Source organism: Abramis brama (assembly GCF_963993115.1).
Source record: "Abramis brama genome assembly, chromosome: 8".
NCBI classification, from domain to species: Eukaryota; Metazoa; Chordata; class Actinopteri; order Cypriniformes; family Leuciscidae; genus Abramis; species Abramis brama.
Genome location: NC_139970.1, coordinates 17,310,107 through 17,327,534, shown reverse-complemented (window position 1 = coordinate 17,327,534; position 17,428 = coordinate 17,310,107). Strand labels below are relative to the sequence as shown.

General features: G+C 36.5%; 1 protein-coding gene across 2 annotated transcripts in view; it reads left to right on the top strand.

Moving 5' to 3' along the window:
• LOC311088470 (nectin-1) overlaps positions 1-7,470 on the top strand; it is a 43,804-nt gene extending 36,334 nt beyond the window's left edge. The window contains exon 9 of one of the 2 annotated variants that reach the window (XM_084122602.1): positions 426-7,470. The gene's annotated coding sequence lies outside the window, so the exon portion shown is untranslated. Of the gene's footprint in view, positions 1-83 lie in introns of both variants that reach the window. The other variant, XM_084122601.1, reaches the window with a different exon arrangement.
• The last annotated feature ends 9,958 nt before the right edge of the window (positions 7,471-17,428 follow it).

Below are 17,428 nucleotides of genomic sequence, written 5' to 3'. Positions count from 1 at the left end.
AGGGGGGTGCTAAGAATAAACAATCCCTAATGAAAAAAAATGTATACTTTATTGTATTTGAAATATATTCCCTTTTTCAATAGTTGTAACGGTCACCAGCTGTAGTGCCCTTGAGAGCCACCAGAGGGCACTCCACACCAGACTATTACCACTCCCTCACAAACTACATTTCCCATAACTCACTGCCCGGACTCATCATCACTGATTGCATTCACCTGTGTCTCATTATATTGTTAGTCTCAGTCTATTTATATCATGTTCACTCATTCACATACTGCAAAGTTTTGTATGTTGTTGCACTGCATTTCCGAGCGTTTTCCCTGGTTTCATGTCTCTTGGTTTTTGGATTTTTTGCCTGTTCCGTGGATTACTCTTTTGCCTCTGACCCCTGCCTGTTTTGTTTGTTTGTTTGATTGATTGGACAGCCTACCTGTGTTTTGACCTATTGCCTGTATATTGGATTACGTGTCTGGATTAAATTAAAGATGCATTTGGATCTCAACCTTTGTGTCTCGGAGCAGTTCGTAACAGAAAACTTCGCTAACATGGATCCAGTGAGACTTATCTCCGACAAGGAGACTGCAGTCTAGAAGACTATGTACTGGACTTTATCAACCTAGCTCAGTGGACAAACATGGACGAGTTATGCCTCATGATTTTTTTTTTTAGGGGGGGGCTTATTTGAGCCACTCAGTTCAGTCATGCCATTGCACGACCCTAATTGATACATCAAACTTGCATTGTAACTGAGTGGCTCTGCTGTCTGCTGAGTGGCTCTGCCGTCATGTCCGCCGATCCAGAGACTGTTCGCGTCACGTCCACCGAGCCAGAGACTGTTCACGTCACGTCCGCCGATCCACGTCTGCCGATCCGGATAGGATGGCCGCCGCCGAGCCAGTGTCTCCGGACAAGATGGCCGCCGCCGAGCCTGTGGCCGTTTCTCAATATGCGTTCTTGTCTGTACTTGTGTTCTTGTGGACTTGTGAAACGTCATCAGTCGCTGCCCAAGTACTGTTCCAATTCAAAGTTCTAGCCAAGTCCAGTTCAAATCCCCGGATGTGTTCTTGATCAAACAAATAAGGTATTTTCATTCACCTTTATATTTTTACTACACAATCTTTATATCACACAAGACTTTGACTACAGAAGCCACCATAAGGTATCAGTTTAAAATGAAAGTGGTGTGCAGGAAAGTACCTTACTTTCACTATGAAGGTTTAGTGATATTATATTTCAAGCTGCAAAAGCCCATTTTGAAAACAGTACATTTTTTTTAAGCATTATGTTTTATCTTCCCTTCTCCTGACGTGTTCAGAGCTTCACTCAAAGGGGGATGAACAGCATTCATATTGTGTTGTCTGTGTCTGCATTGTTTTAGCAGCTGACTAATAGAAAATTAGAGCAAAGCACAGTATGCATGGTGCAGTTTCCCATTTAGCAGACCTGGTCTGCTTGTTAGGCAACTAGGAAGATTAGGCAGATCTGGCAAGCATTACTTAAGCTGTACACTGTGATTAAGTGTGCTTGATTACACACCACGTCAAGACATATGCCCTGTTATTTAATATGTTGTGAGTGAATCATCAGCACAAAAGGTAGAACAGGATATCCTATATCAACAGATTGTTTAGTGTTGGGCTAACGGTTAATGCAGGCAGATGTTGGCTTTGGCCTGTAGCCCAAACTGTCTGTACAGTAGTTCTCTTTTTGAAAAGACAGTAGGTGTGAATGAGAGGTGATGTGGGATCAGAACACAATGGGCTGTACACAACCACTTAATCATGGAAATGTAGTGCTTTCTTTGGTAGAAATGCTAAACTATTCCTTAAATATCAATTGGACAAATCAACAAACATGGCCTTCATCAGCCAAATTTCAACAGCTAATACAGGCTAAAACATTAAAAACATGGACAATGGCATATTCTGAAGACACATGCAACATTTCATCAGTTTTTAATGATAGCTGATGCTATATATCAGTAGTTCCCATTCTTGTTCCTGGAAACCCCCCATAAGTGCATATTTTGGATGTCTGGCAGTGGCACCCATTTCATGCAGGTCGCCTGACTTCATGTCGTTTAACACTTCTGTTTGGGTTACATCTTGGGTTGATGACAGAGCTCTGGCTTTCCCGGTCTGTCATGCGTTGGGTATAGTCTGGTTTGTTGTGAGCGCATGGCTTGTCATGTTTTTTCCTTGTGCTCTCCTGTCAATTGTCTATCCCCTCCCATCTTGTTACCTGATTATTGATTAATTTGCCCCACCTGCCTTTTTCATTACCCTCTTTTGTTTGCTTCCTATTTAGTCTCCCTGTGTTTGCAGTCCTGTGCTGGTTCGTTGTCGATGTTCTCTTATTGTGTTTCCAGTTTTGTCAGATGCCTGTCTTATTTTCCCTCACAGGGAGTTTTTGTTTGTAGTTTTGTTTTGTTTTCTATTTATTTAATAAACATTTTTTTCCTGCACATGAATCCTCTCTCACTATTTCACCATTCTGTGACATTCATTGCAGATATGTCACTTTGCTCACAGCTAATGTATCAAGTGTCCAGTTGTAATCTGATCAACAAAACCTAACCCTGAAGCAGGGGAGTTGTGTAGCTTTAGTAAATATGGTGATGAACAGTATTAAAGTACGGAAGCCCTGAACCGCAATGTAAAAAAAAAAAAAAAAAAAATCTGAAAAAAAAAAAATGCTATCATGTCGAGATTAAAGTCGAAACGTTTCGAGATTAAAGTCGAAACATACAGTCTTCTGTAGAAGTTGCGTATGTGCTTGCCGTTATTTCACATTGCCGCACAGGCAATCATGCGCGCACGCGCGTGTGTGTGTGTGTGTGTGTGTGTGTGTGTGTGTGTGTGTGTGTGTAAACTGGATCTACAAAATAATAGCTTTACTTTTATCTTGGCTTTCAACAAAAGGAACATCTACAGGTCTACTGATATGGCATTAGGCTATAGGACGTTATAAAATATACTGCGCCGAAATAGACTTTAGCCTACAGGCGAAAACACTTTTCAGACTGGATCAAGAAATCCAGCTTAATGAATGAATGAATGCATGAATGAGGCATTTATATAGCGCTTTCATATGTTTACTGTAGGCCTACAATTAAAAGCGCTTTACAATAATTTCAGGGAATCTCTCCTCAACCACCACCAGTGGTTATTATATCTGAGGAAATCACGGGATCCGGCCAAATGATTGGATACAGAATGATGCACTTAAAATGTATCCAGAACGGTGAAGAGGGAATCGGTTACTGTTAAGTGTTCTCGACCCAGATAGTGTTGCCCATTATAGACCAGCACGAAAACACGTCAAAAACACTGCCACATAAAGCTTCGACCAGATTGTGAACCTACTCCGGCGGAGTCTGTGCTCGTCTGTAGGCAACGCCATGATAATGCATGTTGGTAGATTGGCACCTGTCGAATTTTCTTTTTGTTGAAAGTCCAGATAAAAGTAAAAAGCTACTATTTTGTGTAGATCCATGTCCGAGGCAGTTCATCTTCACAAGTGCATTTCTTTACACACACACACACACAAACAGGCGCACACATCTTTGTGGGGACTCTCCATAGACTTAATGGTCTTTATACTGTACACACTGTATATTCTATCTCCTTACACTAACCCTACCCCTAAACCTACCCATCACAGAAAACTTTCTGCATTTTTACATTTTCAAAAAAATATAATTTAGTATGTTTATTAACCCATTTCCCTCGTGGGGACCGCTGGCTGGTCCCCACAATGGAGGTGATCTCATGTTTTACTATCCTTGTGGGGACATTTGGTTCCCACAATGTAATATAAACAAACACACACACACACACACACACACAAAAATTCAGAATTGGAAACGCCTATGCACCAGTGGACGCACGCCGTTATGAATGCAAACACACGCAACTTCTACAGAACAGAAGACTGTATTCTGGTAATATTTCGACTTTATTCTCGAAACGTTTCGACTTTATTCTCGAAATGATAGCAATTTTTTTTTTTTTTTTTTTTTTCAGATTTTTTTTTTTTTTTACATTGCGGTTCAGGGCTTCCGTATTAAAGTGATCCACCATGGACTGAAAAAATGCAAGCTTATTTCACGATACAAAAAACTGGAGTTTGCTCAACTTAACTGGTAGCCAATTGCTTTGTGAGACAGGCCTCTTGTGTCAAGGTGATTTCATATGAAGTACAAAAATGCAAGTGCTATTTTAAGACTAGGTGCTATTTTAAGACTAGGTGCTATAAAATGATGCTATAAAAGCTTTTATGGTAACACTTTACAATACAGGTGCACTGATATGCATTAATTCATGCTTAACTAATGCACAGATAATCATGTGTTAGTGTATGACTCATGAAGAACTAAACCATTAATTAATGATTACTGCATCAGCAACTAATAAAGATTCTAAATGATTAATAGATTAAGTAATATATGAATTGTTATTAATTAAATGTGTCATAATGTATTAATTCCTTAATAACATATTTTATTAACTAATAGTGCAAATTAATGCGTTAACAAAACCCCAACAGTAAACTGATGCCACACTCCATCTCTGACGTACAGAGCTCTTGTGCTAGTTCTGTTACGAAGGACAAATGGACTTGCAATGGTCTGTCATGTCCAGTGTAGACAGCTGTCTCGTCCAGTTTAAACACAGTGTAACAGCGTCAGGAGTTCAGATTCTGGTGTGCTGATATTTTTGTGCGGCCCAACTTTACGGTGGCCGAGAAGGGTCACAACACAAACAAACGCCACAACTACATTATTCAGAAAACACCTCCAAATTCAGAAAACACATGCAAACGCCACAACAACTACATATTCAGAAAACAACTTTGTCGATTTCACATCACGTATGCTGCAAATATTCACAGCACGAGCAAATAGGGAAACGAACTGCAAACTGCAAAGACACAACGAAAATGTTTCCAGGGGGTCCATAATCAGTGACGGCTACAAGAGGTAAGTGTTTCCAGAGCCCGTCTACGGCCTTATTGGACATTCTCTGGTGTTTCTCTTTGACAGACTTGTCGATGTGCTCTGATACCGAAGTGGTTTGCAGCACAAAACGGACAGAACATTTCAATCTGAAAAATAAATAAATAGTTCAGATATCAGGACAACAATGTACAAATGCCGGTAATGCATCTATTTAGTGACCAGAAGCGAGCTAGCCAGCTAGTTTCCAACTAACAACGTTGGCAGAACGTTTAACAATTATCTGCGTGGACTAATACGTTATGGGGACAATAACTTAATATGTTAAACACACAAAACCATCAGAGCACATAGACAAGTCTGTCATAATAAAAGAGAAACACTTACCTCTTGTAGCCGTCACTGATTATGGCCCCCCTGGAAACATTTTCGTTGTGTCTTTGCAGTTTGCAGTTCGTTTCCCTATTTGCTCGTGCTGTGAATATTTGCAGCGTATGTGATGTGAAATCGACAAAGTTGTTTTCTGAATATGTAGTTGTTGTGGCGTTTGTTTGTGTTGTGACCCTTCTCGCCCACCGTACAACTTACCCATCCTTCAAACACATTCTTTGACATTACATTCACTGCATGTGCAAACTGTCAAAACCCTTAAATGCCATATTACTTAACAATTCATGTTAAGTCATGTGCCAGAACAAGTAAAGTCATAACATAATGATACATTTGCAAATCATTAGTTAATGATCAATTAAAGCAGACAACTGGAAGTTGAAGTACATTGCTTTGACCAACTGTGGTAATTAATGCATTAATTTACACTTTAAGTTAATAAAATATGTTATTAAGAAATTAATACATTGACACATTTCATTAATAACAATTCATATATTAATATATTAACCATATAGAATCTTTATTAGTTGCTGATGCAGTAATCATTAATTAATGGTTTAGTTCTTCATGAGTCATACACTAACACATGATTATATGTGCAGTAGTTAAGCATGAATTAATGCATATTAGTGCACCTGTATTGTAATACGCTTTTATTTATTTTTATTTAGGAGGACATTAACATTTTATTTGTAAGAATGTTTACATTTTGTATTAACTTCTACTGCCTAAAAAACGCCTTAAATATATTTCTAATGTGGAAACAGTCAGTACACCCCTACATTTATCACTACATCAAGTGCAGATTAGAACATCTTTAAAGAGGAATACCACACCTTATGTACATCAATAAACTGATCATGTTTGCTCGTAAGCACTGAAGTACGTAGAGCCATCATGCCAAGTTAAAAAGAGCTGAATGAGGCCCTTAGAAGAAAGATTGCTGAAGCTTATGAAAATGAATTTAGTAAACCATTCCACTGTAAGATGTCTGCAAATGGAAACCTTTTCAGACCAATGGCAATCTGTCCAGGCCAGAGGTCTCACAAAATGTCCCTGGTTCAGAGCCAAACTTTAAATCATGATGTCTACTATTAAATGACACTATAACATTATTATTATAATATTATACCGAAGAGTGCTTGAGGAGAGCATGAAGCAACCTGTGCAACAGATGAAGCTGAACTGTAAAAGCAAATCCACAAAGGAATTGCTCAGAAGAAAGACAAGGAGTTTAGAGAAAAACAAGTCAAAGTTCAGAGTTCAATGTCGTGTGAAACATGAAAGAGGAATGGGCAACATTTTAAATGAAAGAAAATACACCCAAAAAAAATGGTGTGGGATTTACTTTGAAACAATTCAATTGCTTTTAAATTGTATAAATAATACAAAGGAACGGCAAGAACGTTTATGGTTTTTTTTCACTGTTATTTGTTATGTCACCATAACTTTCACTTTCAGTACTGACTGAATTATCATTATGTCCACATATATGTTGATAAAGGACACGTTTCATGGGGTGTACTTACATATTCACAGCAGTGATGAGTGTTATTTGGGGCGCAAGTAAAAGCATCTAACAACCAGCCTTAATTCCTGTTAGATGTGATTATTCACAGAGCACATGGAAGCAACTGCTTATCAACTGTCGTTTTAAGATAATAAATATAGAAACACAAGCAGAGAAACACTCCCTCATACCAGTGAAAGAATGTGTCTTTGACATCAAGGTCATATGGCAGCTATACACAACAATAAAACAAAATCCTGGGCCTTATTCATGAAGCAAGAGCTCAACAAATTTCTATATAAATCATTAAAAAATACATTTTTATATAAACTGTAGCATTATTGCATTAAAATGTAGAAATGTTGGAGAATATTTATCTTTTGACCATTCAGTTGATGAGGCGGTGTTTTACTTTTGTTTTGTTTTGTTTTTGAGTTTTAAAATGGTACGACTATAGCTATTGTTTGTTCTTTTCCTTTACCAGATACTGTGTGTACCTTTTTTATGACAATAAAATGAAGATTTGTATGATTGAATATGAAAATAAAAAGGTTTGTTGTGTGTAAACTGTTTGTGATGTAAACATTTAAATAAAACCCATTTAAGGTTGTATAGCCAACATTCAATTATAGACATTTACTATATAGATCAAATAAAGAGAATGTTTTGGTGCACACTGTTTAGGTGGACAACACAAGCAGCATTGTTTCAAAATCACTTTGCTCAGTTGCATTTTTAATTTAGAAAAATAGAAAATCCCTGACTTATTATGCCGATACAATTTTTCTGAACTACTCCAGAAAAAAACATGAATTAAAATCATGAAGTGGCAAAAAAAAAGTACACTATGAATCCCTAGAGTAAAATGTCTTCTACTGCACCATAATCATTCGAAAACCTTTAAAACTAAATTCCTAAATGCAAAGGATGAATAAAAATATGAAACATTTTATTATAATTAATATCATGTAGCAGAAATTATTTTACCATTTACTGTATTTTGCTATTCTTCCAGTTATTTACTATAGCTTTTAATGAATCAGAAGTGCCCAGACAATCACAGATAAAAAGCTTACTTCTGCGTTGCTACAAAGGTGAATAGATTTAAATGTTGATTATGTGTATATAGATACAATATATTTTACATTTATTGCAACATATACACATATATATAGTTTAAAAGTAAAAAAAATTTTTTTTTTTTTTAAATTAATAAATTAATAATGAATAAAAAATTTATCAGTTCTAATGTGTTTTTTTTTAGGAATTTATTTGACAATAAACATTAAATCTTTTTGACGTCCCGAAGTCAATGGGTTTTTTGAATGGATTAAATAAGGTCTGTGGTGAACACAAGCTCAAGACACTTTCACGTTTTATTCTACGACATAAAATACATCAATATTTCCCCACTGTGAAAAAGGCATGCTGCTAACAGACTCGAGGAGATTAAACGTCATCACGCTGAAAAGGTAAACTCAGTCCGCTTTTACAGCATTGTTATGGTTATAATTGTGCTTTTATAAACTATACTAACTCAAATGTTCTGGGAAAATGTTTTTAGATAAAACTGAAAGAGTTGTTGGAAGCTTAGTGATGGTGTTGTTGAATTTGTGGGACTGTGGTGTTGTTCATTTATAGCCTACCTTTAGCTTTTTACTTCTGTCGACTGCATTTAGGCTTTAAAATTCATAAAAGTTGTGTTCATCTGTGATAATTATCTTGATGGACAAGAGCTTGTTTTTTGCCTGTGGGAAAATCCTATTGGTTTTTGTCAGGGAACTAGCGTGACGCTAACTGCCGGTTGGCCTACTGTCATACCTACACCACTCTATTCAGTTTGTGTTGTGTAGACGTCCGTGTTCTCCATATTAGGATTTTTCTGCCTAACGTTTACAGCTCTGTGACTGGTGGTCCAGCTGTGAAATTACAGAGGGCCAAGCCATAGCAAGTTACTGAGAGACAAATTTCAAATGACAGGAAAACTGACCAATCATATCGTCTGTCTAAATGGGTGGGGCTTGTTATAATCAAGTTTATGATGCCTTCTGCCTACTGTGGGGGACACCATCCCATTGTGAAAAAAAAAGCAATATTTAATAAGGAAACCGCAAGCTATATTAATGAGGAGGACATTGTTGCTAATTTATTATCCACGCCATTTACAAGATTAACTTTTGAAGAAAAGCTGAAGTTAATCAGCAAAGGAAGACCTACACCAGAGTTTCATTTTGTGCAGAAAGCCAAAGCTTTTTAAAGCATATCAACCACATCAATTAAGCGATACCCCTGGATGACAGTATCAACCAAGCGTGCTGCACAAGTCCTGAAAAGTGAAGCCAAAGAGTCTCGATCACCCCCAGGTGGTTGGTTCCAGTAAAGGTCCACTCTCCCCATAAAGTCTAATGGGATGCGATGGAAATTAAACAATCAAATTACACTTCAAATACATTTTTTCCAAAGATGTTTTCTGTCATTTTAGGTAGTTGTTATCACGCTGATGTAAGTTGAAGTGATCTCTCTTTAAGAGAGCAGCCAGAAAAATGGAGCGCAACTGGAAGAAAACAAAACTAGAGGTATTTCGCATTTTATGGAAGGAGAGCTCAATTACTTACAGAGAGGCTTTAAAAGCTGCTAGATCTGCTTATTTTTCAACCCTATTAGAAGAAAATAAACAAAATCCTAGGTATTTATTTGAAACAGTGGCTAAACTAACGAAAAAGAAAGCTTCAAGCACCGAAGTTTCCAAGCAACACAGCAGTAATGACTTTATGAACTTCTTCACTTATAAGATTGATAATATCAGGGACAAAATTATAACTATGCAACCATCTACTACAGTATCGCATCAGGCAGTGCATTTTAGTCTCCCTGAGGAAAAATTTGATTCATTCGTTGCTATAGGAGAGGAAGAATTTACTAAACTCGTTAAATCATCTAAATCTACAACATGTATGTTAGACCCTATACCGACTAAGCTACTGAAAGAGATGCTTCCAGAGGTCATAGATCCTCTTCTTAATATCATTAATTCGTCTTTGTCATTAGGATACGTACCAAAAAACTTTAAGCTGGCTACGATTAAACCGCTTGTTAAAAAAACGCAATTGATCCTACAGAATTAGTCAATTACAGGCTGATCTCGAATCTACCTTTTCTGTCAAAGATATTAGAAAAAGCAGTATCTTCACAACTGTGTTCCTTTCTAGAAAGAAATGATGTCTGCGAGGATTTCCAGTCAGGATTTAGACCGTACCATAGTACTGAGACAGCTCTCATTAGAGTCACAAATGATTTGCTCTATCATCCGATCGTGGTTGTATCTTGCTATTAGTGTTACTCGATCTTAGTGCTGCATTTGACACCATTGACCACAACATTCTTTTAAATAGACTAGAAAACTATGTTGGCATTAGTGGAATTGCACTAGCATGGTTTAAATACTTATCTGACCGTTATCAGTTTGTAGCAGTAAATGATGAGATGTCTTATCGATCACAAGTTCAGTATGGCGTACCACAAGGCTCAGTACTAGGACCGTTGCTGTTCACTCTGTACATGCTACCATTAGGAGATATCATTAGGAAGCATGGCATTAGTTTTCACTGTTATGCTGATGATACTCAGCTCTATATTTCTTCAAAACCTAATGAAACTTACCAATTCACAAAATTAACGGAATGCATAGCTGATATAAAAAATTGGATGACTCGTAATTTCCTACTGCTAAATTCTGAAAAAACAGAGATTCTAATTATTGGACAAAAAACTTCCTCACGTAATAATCTAGAATACTGTCTAACACTTGATGGCTGCTCTGTCAAGTCTTCGCCGTCGGTTAGGAACCTGGGTGTGCTCTTTGATACCAATCTTTCATTTGAAAGTCACGTGTCTAGTATCTGTAAAACCGCATTTTTCCATCTTAAAAATATATCTAAATTATACTACAGGGCCGTTGAATGCTTGAATCTGATTGGTTTACGAACGTTCTAAGGTGTGCATTATTTTCAGGGAAACGCACGGCTAAAGTAGTTCCAGGCAGGTCTTGACCACATTACAGTTCCATATCACTTCGCGTAGTCAACTGTAATAACGGAAAATAGGATACAATTCATAACAAGAAAAAGCATTTAGCCCCATGCGCTTGATCTGCAATTTTCAATGTCTAGCTTCACAATCAATAGAAACATGCAGTTTAATTAATAAGTTAAGTATATAGTGTCCTATCTATAATCAATATAAAATTAAACTGAATATAGGCTAAATAAATGGATAGTCCTGCAGCACCGATTTTTATTGCAGATAATATAACAAATAAATAATTATTGATAGGCCTGCTTGTTAAAAGGGCTTTGTGTTTCATTTATTTGGCTATAGTCTACTGTCATCTGTCAATAATGGGGGAAAAAAGAATGAACGAATTAATTAAAACGAATTGAATTAATAAATAAATAATAATATTGACGCACATGCTTTTCTGTGTCATTATTACAACGTCTCTCTCTAATAACTGCATTAATAACTGCATAATGAATGTAATTTGATACTTATGACTGATCATGCCCAAACGCGCGTCCAGCGCGTTCAGTCTGTGTTCAAAGTCGGTGTTTAAAATCTGCTGCAGTCGATGAAAACAGTAAGAGAATGTGTCAGCTAGTCGTGTGTCCCCAGCATTAGTCTGCTATCAGTGGCTCAAACCTCCGTTACTAACTCTAAAATTACGTTTTGTAATTAGCAACAGAGGCATGGGATTAGATGCGTAAGAAATTAGTCCTACATACAAGAGCATTTTAATGACAAAAACTTTACAAACGTCTTGAAATACACAATCTGAACAATGTTTCGAGGTGTGGTAACTGTAGTATAAGCGGAATAATTGACTTAAGGCCGTTGAATTATTAGAAAAATAATGCACACCCGAGGTGTAACGGCCACTCCGCTTCGCGTCGTGACCGCATTACCACCTCGGGTGTGCATTATTTTTCTAATAATTCAACGGCCTGTCGTCAATTATTCCTTACTTACGTCATATGCTCTCAATCACAAATGCGGAACAATTAGTTCATGCATTCATGACCTCAAGGCTAGATTACAGTAATGCTCTACTGGGTGGTTGTCCTGCATGCTTAATAAACAAACTACAGCTGGTCCAAAACGCAACAGCTCGAGTTCTTACCAGAACCAGGAAGTATGACCATATTAGCCCAGTTCTGTCAAAACTGCATTGGCTCCCTATTAAACATCGCATCAATTTTAAAATATTGCTGATTACTTACAAAGCACTAAATGGCTTAGCTCCGCAGTACTTGAGCGAGCTCTCAAAGCATTATAGTCCTTCACATCTACTGCGATCTCAAAATTCCAGCCAGTTAATAATACCTAGAATATCAAAATCGACTGCTGGCGGTAGATCCTTTTCCTATTTAGCACCAAAACTTTGGAACAGTCTTCCTAACATTTTCCAGGAAGCAGACACACTCTGTCAGTTAAAAGCTAGATTAAAGACACATCTTTTTGACCTAGCATTCACATAATACATTATAGACTTCTATAATTCAATGTTAGGCTGCATAGATTAGGCCAGCTGGAACCGGGAACACTTCTCATAAATCCTGATGTACTCGTTACATCATGAGAAGAATGGCATCTACGCTAATATTATTCTCTCTGTTTATCCCGAGGTTTACAGCAGTCCGCCGGATCCAGGCCGTATCCAGATCTGATGAAGGACCTGCGCCTGGACATGACAACAACGCAGTCCTGAAGTGTCAACTAGTCTCTCCCCTGTGAAGGCCTCCCTCCCCTCCCTTTACCTCTCTACAAAAAAAGCATTGTCGGGATATACCACACTACCATTGTTTTATATATGTTAAGCTTTAGTTGAGAAAACGTATTTTCTAAACTAAAAAAGTCCACAAAAAAAAGAAGTTATTTTGCAGAATTATTGGTCAGTCTGTAAATTTGCTAACTTAGCGACCATGCACATTTGCTGTAGTTCTGCATAATAAAGTTACATTTTTCCCAAATCATAAGTTTAATAAGGTCTGTTACATACATTTAATGGGCTGCTGTGCCAGTCTAATGATTTATTATCAACATGCGGAAGTGTCTGTCGCTAATGTGCTTTGGTCTGAGTGCAGTCATGATGCGTCAGCTTAGATTAAATTTGGTTGGTTTTGTGACCAGTTATATTCCACTGAAATGACACACCGATTGTGTGATAATGCAGTTTTTTTGTAATGATTATTTGCATTTTATTACTTTTTGTTTCATTTTGGTGATAACTTTGATGCTCACTCTGATTGTGGCATTTCTTCTCAAAGGTGCAGTATTCTAAGCTATGCTATTTTTAGGGTGTTTACTTTTCCTGACAAGCGAGGGGGGTGAGAGGGCCAAGGTTCAAGAGTCACAGTTTGCTATATATACAGTGCAATGCATAAGTGAATACACCCATGCTAAAGTTGACTAAAAAGAGGAATAAAAAAATCATATTTTGGAAATTGAACTTAATGCCTTAATTAAAAAAATTAGGAAAAATCCAACCTTTAAGGACACCAATTTTCTTTGTGAATGAATAATGTATCGTAAATAAATAAATGTTCTTCCTTAAAATACATGGTGCATAAGTGAGTACACCCCTATGTTAAATTCCCATAGAGGCAGGCAGATTTTTATTTTTAAGTATTTAAAAAAAAAAAAATTTAGGATACTATGCATCCTGATAAAGTTCCCTTGGCCTTTGGAATTAAAATAGCCCCACATCATCACATAGCCTTCACCATACCTAGAGATTGGCATGGGGTACTTTCCATAAGATCATCTCTCAATGCAAATCAAACTAGCTTTTAGGCTAACTGAAATAAAATCATGCCAATCTCTAGGTATGGTGAAGGCTATGTGATGATGTGGGGCTATTTTAATTCCAAAGGCCAAGGGAACTTTATCAGGATGCATAGTATCCTAAAAAAAAATATAAAAAAAATACTTAAAAATAAAAATCTGCCTGCCGCTATGGGAATTTAACATAGGGGTGTACTCACTTATGCACCATGTATTTTAAGGAAGAACATTTATTTATTTACGATACATTATTCATTCACAAAGAAAATTGGTGTCCTTAAAGGTTGGATTTTTCCTAATTTTTTAAATTAAGGCATTAAGTTCAATTTCCAAAATATGATTTTTTATTCCTCTTTTTAGTCAACTTTAGCATGGGTGTATTCACTTATGCATTGCACTGTATATATATATATATATATATATATATATATATACAGTACCAGTCAAAAGTTTGGAAACACTACTATTTTTAATGCTTTTGCAAGAAGTCTCTTATGCTCATCAAGCCTGCAAAAAAACACACAAAAAACAGTAATATTATGAAATATTATTACAATTTAAAATAATGGTTCTCTTTTTTAATATACTTTAAAATGTAATTTATTTTTGTGATGCAAAGCTGAATTTTCATCAGCAAGTACTCCAGTCTTTGGTGTCTTATGATCCTTCAGAAATCATTCTAATATGATAATTTGATACTCAGTTATTATCAATGATGGAAACAGTTGTGCTGTTTAATATATTTTTTTGGAATACTTTTTTCAGGATTCATTGATGAGTAAAACGTTAACAGCATTTATTCATAAAAACAACATTTATTCAAAATAAAAACATTTCTAACAATATAAATCGTTACCATCACCTTTTATCAATTTAACGCATTCTTGTTGAATTAAAGTACTAATTTCTTTAAAAAAAAATAGTTATTGTTCCCAAACTTTTGAACGGTAGTGTATATTGTTACAAAAGATTTCTATTCTAAATAAATACAGTTCTTTTTAACTTTTTATTCATCAAATAATCCTGAAAAAAGTATCTCAGGTTATAAAAAAATATTAAGCAGCACAACTGTTTCCAACATTGATCATAAATCAGCATATTAGAATGATTTCTGAAGGATCATAAGACACCAAAGACTGGAGTACTTGCTGATGAAAATTCAGCTTTGCATCACAAAAATAAATTACATTTTAAAGTATATTAAAAAAGAGAACCATTATTTTAAATTGTAATAATATTTCATAATATTACTGTTTTTTTTGTGTTTTTTTGTTTTTAACTGCAGGCTTGATGAGCATAAGAGACTTCTTGCAAAAGCATTAAAAATAGTAGTGTTTCCAAACTTTTGACTGGTACTGTATATATATATATATATATATATATATATATATATATATATATATATATATATATATATATAATTTGGAATAATACAGGCCTATGGCTTTAACAAAAGCATTTACAATTGTGGCTCACAGTCAATCTACATCTTTATAGGTTATCGTTAAAAATCAGTTCCCCTATGGGATGGACAAAGTTTTAACTTCCAGGAATCGGATTGTTGCACACTATGGGCAAGATTTACAAAACAGGTAATGTACTAAATTAGCGTGAGCACAATTCCAAAAAAGCGCCAATGGGAGTGGAAAGTAATGCGCGAAATCTACCAACGACGCACAAATTAAAAAACGCATATGTAGCCGGATCATTTCCATAATTACCAACACAATCTAGCCTAGCGGTTAGCGTCTGTTTAAAATGTGCTTTTTTTTGGCGGATGCCCAATGACGCAAACACTGGTAAATTGATAAGCAAAAACCTTAGTAAAACACCTTGCATGATTCATTTAAATAATCTCCTCCAATGTACTTTTTGCCTAAAAGGGAAACTCCTACAAATGCATATGCAATAAGATTAGCCGCAAAATTAACTGTGTCCACGCCTTTTCAGAGCTAAATTTTCACTGTGTGTCTTTAGTAAATCCTGACAGTAGTTTTTTAACGCCAAAAGAGGGTTTGTGCTGACGCAAGCTGTTAGTAAATGTGGCCCTTTTAGCCTAACCAACATCCCTTTAAAGCAAGTCATTTCACTCGGCAGCCATCTTTGAAACACCTCTTGGGCAGCTATTTCAGTCATGCAAGCGCAGCTCCTATCTATTTGAATGGGGAAACATCAATTTATCTGAAGCTGTTCACCAAGCTTATGATTAAATGCAATAACTTTACAAATCAGCAATTGGCTCTTTTACTTAGAAGACGGGATGTATTCAGCCATATTGTGTGTTGTAGTTTCTCCCATTTCTAACTCTAAGCTGTTTATGGTTGCCAAGCAACATTATATGATATTCCTCTTACAACCGTTTTTTTAAAAGGCTCATCCAATAAGTATTTACTGACTTAACTATCTGTTGTGTGCTAGCAATTTTTTTAAAAGTGATGTGTCACATGCTTTTAGTAGAAAGAAAAAACAGCTCTAACAAGCATAAACCAGACTAACATGGAATTCATGTTGGTTTATGTTGGATTTTTCAGCAGGGATGGTATGCCTACAACAAGCCCCCATATATAAACCAAAAAGGGGCGACCACCAAAGCCTGCGGGCTCAGCTCACCCTCCCCCTCCTACTGTAAGAGCTATTTGGCCTCTACCACAACGCCAGGGCCCACACCCTCCTCCATCTGCTCTAGGTGAATCAAAAACAACTGATACCAGCTCTCAGTGATATGTGTCGAACCCAGTGCTCCTGAATATTTCTCTATTTCAGTTATATTACATGATAGAAAGTCTAAGGTCTTCTCAAGAAGAAGTTTGCCATACAGCAAACCTATCTAATCTGCTGCCTGTTACATATCAAACTAAGTTTGCTGTGGGGGAAAAAAATGATACTGTCAAGTTAGCACTTTTAAACATCTGATAACTTAAAAATAAATCCCTTCTAGTAAATGACTTAACCACAAACAAACAACCTAAATTTTATGCTTCTAAATGAAACTTTGCTAGAAGACAGCTGCAGTACGACAGCCCTCAATGAAACAGCCCCTCCTAACTTTACTTTTATGAGTGTCTGCAAATTTTTTTGGGGGGTGTGGACTGATGAACCCGAGGTTACCCTGTAAGTCAGTCCTAGAGCTCCTCGGGTCTATTGGAGACGTCCAGTAGATTTTCTGGGCGCGTCGAAAGAACATCACAGACACAGTACAATCCACATGGGAAAATCTCACAGTAAAACAAGCAGCTATGCAAAATATGATACACCGGTGTTTTGCCAGCCCAGGTGAAAAAGACGTACTATTAAATATATAAAAAATGTACTTGAGTATGTTTTTAGTACAATACAAATATACTTTAATGCATTTTTAATACATTTAACAGTACGTCTTTTTCACCTGGGAGATGATAGGTTTATTTATGTAGAATCTTATTACTCTTTTAATTATTTGTATAACTGTACCCACTGTATGTCCGACTGATTGCACTGTAGTCCTCCTTTTGATTCTAAACTGAACTCAAATGGCACTGAGAATTGGGTAAGAGATAAATATAAATGACTTAATTGGGGAACTTGAGAGATGAAACCATGCTGATGGCCTGGGTCTGTGGTGGAGTAGTGAGTTTGATGTGTAATTAAACTCGAGGTTCTGTGGGGTGCGGACTGGATTGATTCCATTCCTAGAGCTTTCGAACAAATGGGTTTCTGGGGTGTGGACTGATGAGGCAGTGAACCAGAGG